The sequence below is a fragment of the Galeopterus variegatus genome, unplaced genomic scaffold (assembly GCF_000696425.1).
Source record: "Galeopterus variegatus unplaced genomic scaffold, G_variegatus-3.0.2 Scaffold14635, whole genome shotgun sequence".
Taxonomy (NCBI): domain Eukaryota; kingdom Metazoa; phylum Chordata; class Mammalia; order Dermoptera; family Cynocephalidae; genus Galeopterus; species Galeopterus variegatus.
The window spans coordinates 24,978-28,634 of NW_007740746.1; positions in this window are offsets into that span (position 1 = coordinate 24,978).

The following is a 3,657-nucleotide window of genomic DNA, read 5'->3' on the forward strand; positions in this document are numbered from 1 at the left end:
ACCCTCCTCAGCCAGCACCCCCACAACAGACCCACCTTGTGTTGTCCCCTCCAACCTGCCTCTGCTGAGGCTGTCCCCTCCTTCCAGACAGTCCCCTTCCCACCTCTTTGCTCATTTAACTCCTGCCCATCTGCTCAGGCCCATTCTCCTCCATGAAGGCTCCCCTGATCACCACTGCCCTGTGGCCTTCACCCCCTGACCACCAGAGACACACCTTTTAGCCTGTGCCATTCCACATTGGGCTTGGCCCATTCAGGCCCAGCCTCGTACTGCTGATTGGGTTTTGCATTGCACAAACCATCTCAACTAAAACAAAGAACAAAATCCACCTGTGGTCCCACCACCCAACCAGATCTAACTGGTCTCATTTTTATGGGCCCTTCTGTCCTCGGCCAGATGCAGACAGACACTGCTGTGACCCTGGACAGATCCCTTCACCTCTCTGAGCCTCCACATCTGTGTCTGTGCAATGGGAGAGCTGGCGGGCTCCCACTGCCTACCCCACAGGGCTGCTGTGAGGACCACAGGCACGAACAGACTTAATGTCCTTTGCAAACACTCATGTGTGAGACGCTGTGTGACAGAGACGGAGAGCAGCGTTTGGAGGCAGAACATCCTGCTGTGAGGACCACAGGCACGAACAGACTTAATGTCCTTTGCAAACACTCATGTGTGAGACTCTGTGTGACAGAGACGGAGAGCAGCGTTTGGAGGCAGAACATCCAGCCCTCCACCAGTCCACTCAGGAGCCTCAGTCTCCCCATCTGGCAAATGGGGGTAGACCAGCCTTCAGAAAGACTCAGGTGACCCCAATGCTCAGGGCACCAAGGAAATCATAAAGGCCTGGCAGGTTCCCTGTGGGAGCTTATCCCACAGGACAGACAGGCAGGCACAAGCCTGTGTCTGATGTATCTTCAGACTGGGCAGTCGAAATGTTCAGGAATCACAAACTCACACGTCTGCAGGGCCAGGCAGGGACAGTGTGACTGCCACACCCAGCTCATAGCTGCTTCCCGCTGCCACCTGCAGAAGCGCCCGCCCAGTGTGGCCGCAGCGCTCACTTTGCAAGAGGAACTGGGAATCCGGATTTCTGTGTACAATCTCCTGATGTTTAAGTGCTGGCAAGAAATTCTGGTTTTTTGAAAGTCCGTGTGGGTCAAGCAATGTGGATTGACCCACACGTCAACCTCCAAAAGCTGAAGAAGACAAACTCTGGCCTAGGCCTGTTTTTAGGTTTGTATTTTAAGATCATTTCAAACTTCCAGGAATGGTGCAGGAACACGTGCCTACTCTTCCCTCTGATGCAGCTGCCGTTAGCATTTGGCCCCCTCTCCCTCACTCGTCACCCTCCCCCTCATCGGGCAGGCATGGTGGCCCCTTCCCCCGTCACAGGTCAGATGTGCCTGCTGAGAACGGGATATTCCAGTGCATAACCACAGCACAGCCAGAGCATTCAGCAGACATGACAGGGATGCAACCCTGCTACCTAATGTGCCATCCACATTCACCGTCTGCCGATCGTCCCTGCAGTGCCCTCCAGGCCAGGGTCCCTCTTATAAGAAATAGGTGCCCAGATGCAAGATTCTGCAGCATTTCAGGGGCTTCAAAGATCCCTGGAGAACTCTGTCTTTGTCTCAATTTGCAGCTGGGAAAACTGAGGCACAGAGAGGAAGTTTGAGGCCCCCACAGAGGGCAGGGACAGGGCCAGAGCAAGACCCCAGCCCTCCGTCCTGCAGCCCCCAACTCATGAGCTTGCCTCCAAGGACCCTGTGGACTTGATTATGCAGTGGTATGGCCTGTTTGAAGCATCTTGCAGCAACTTCCACTGGGAGACACAGGACTAGATGCCATCCATGCGTGGTGGAAGGGGCTGGGGCCAGGGGCCCAGGGCAGGGACTGTATTCAAAAAGCAGCAGGACCTGGCTCCAGCAAGCTGATTGGCTTGGCCCCTGCAGGACCCCCACCCTCCTCATTGCTCCCGCCCCCCAGCCAGAGCATTAACAGCACAAGGTTGCGCAGGACATCAGGAAACCCTCTCAGGACTCTGCCCTTGTCCCAGTCCTGCTGCCCACCCCACCCCCCAAGCGGAAGGCCAGGCACAGGAGAGTCGGACCTGCTGCCACTGCCACCGCCTCCAGGGAGCCTAGGACAACACTGTGACTGCCACTCGGCCCGCACTCTCTCCATTACACTACCCTGCCTCTTCTCCATGAGAGGCAGCGGGGTGTAGTGGATAGAGCACGGGTTCAAGTCCCGGCTGCACCGCTCACAGCTGTGTGACCCTGAGCCATCACTCAACCTCTCTGAGCCAGAGAGGCCACTGGTGGGCAGAGGGGTTCAGGATTGTGCTTGCACCAAAATCTACCTCACAGGACTGTTGTGAGGGTGCCTTGTTACTATTAACTGCGCTAGTAACGATAACGATGAAAGAACTGCGTCTGGGCTTTGCTTGGTGCTTGTGCCTGGAGGCAGATAACAGCCCCCAGAAATGGCCTCCATCCCTTCTTCACAACCTCTCCCCACCGAAAGAGACTTTTTGGAAGATACAACCTCTCCCTGTGCAGAGGAAGATCAAACCCAGGAGGTCAAGGAGCCCTGGGTCCCAGGCCCCTACTGTCCTGTGCAGCGTCTATCAGCCGTTTGCCCTCTCTGGGCTCAGAAGCCCCATTTTGCAAAATGAGAGCAGAGGAAGATCAAACCCAGGAGGTCAAGGAGCCCTGGGTCCCAGGCCCCTACTGTCCTGTACAGCGTCTATCAGCCGTTTGCCCTCTCTGGGCTCAGAAGCCCCATTTTGCAAAATGAGATGCCTCCAGCTCTGCCACTTTGGCCCGGTGCACTCCACTTGCCTCTGCAAGAGGCTTTGGCACCAAGACAGCCAGTGTCTGGACCTTGTTTGAGGGGAACCCTTTCCTGCTGCTCAGGACAAGTCCAAAGCCAAGGCAGGCTTGGAGCCTGCAATTGCTCCCTCGGCTGCCAGGTCAAAGACTGAGGAACTCCCCTGCACAGAGACTGGGACGGAGGCTCAGGCAGGACAGGACAGTCCCATTGACAGGAGCACCGAGATGGCTGGCCTAGCTCCCGCCGCTCTCCTGCCTCCATCTCAGGCCTCAGCACCACCGGGAAAAGCTCTGCCTGCAGCTCTGCCCGCTCGCCTTCCCAGCACGGTGGGGAGAACACGGGACTGGGGCTCACACCTGGCCTGATCCCAGCTCTGTTCTCGCAGGCAGGATGCGGAGAAGGCCCCCACAAGCCTCCACCCTGTCTGTGAAGTGGGGTGATGACAAAGACCTCCCGGACTGTGCGACAGCTAGGTGGGAAAGCAGCTGGATAGCACCTGGCATGTAGTGAATGCTCGATAAATATTTGTTCTCTCTCCCCTCCCCCTCCTCCAAAAATCCTGTCAGTTTTTTTGAACACCAAGCAGAGACCCCACTCCGTCAACCTCTACTCAGGCCCAGCTGACCTGCCACCCTCACACGGGCCCACCTCCCCACCTTTGCCTGGGCTGTGCCCCCCGCCAGCCCACCAGGCCCTTAGGTTCATTTTGTCTTGTGCTGTTGTTGATCTGTGTGCCTGTCTGCTCCCCTCAAACCCACCTAGACTGTGTGCTCCTGGAGGACAGGGACCACAGGGGACCCTCCTGCAGGCCCCAGGGCC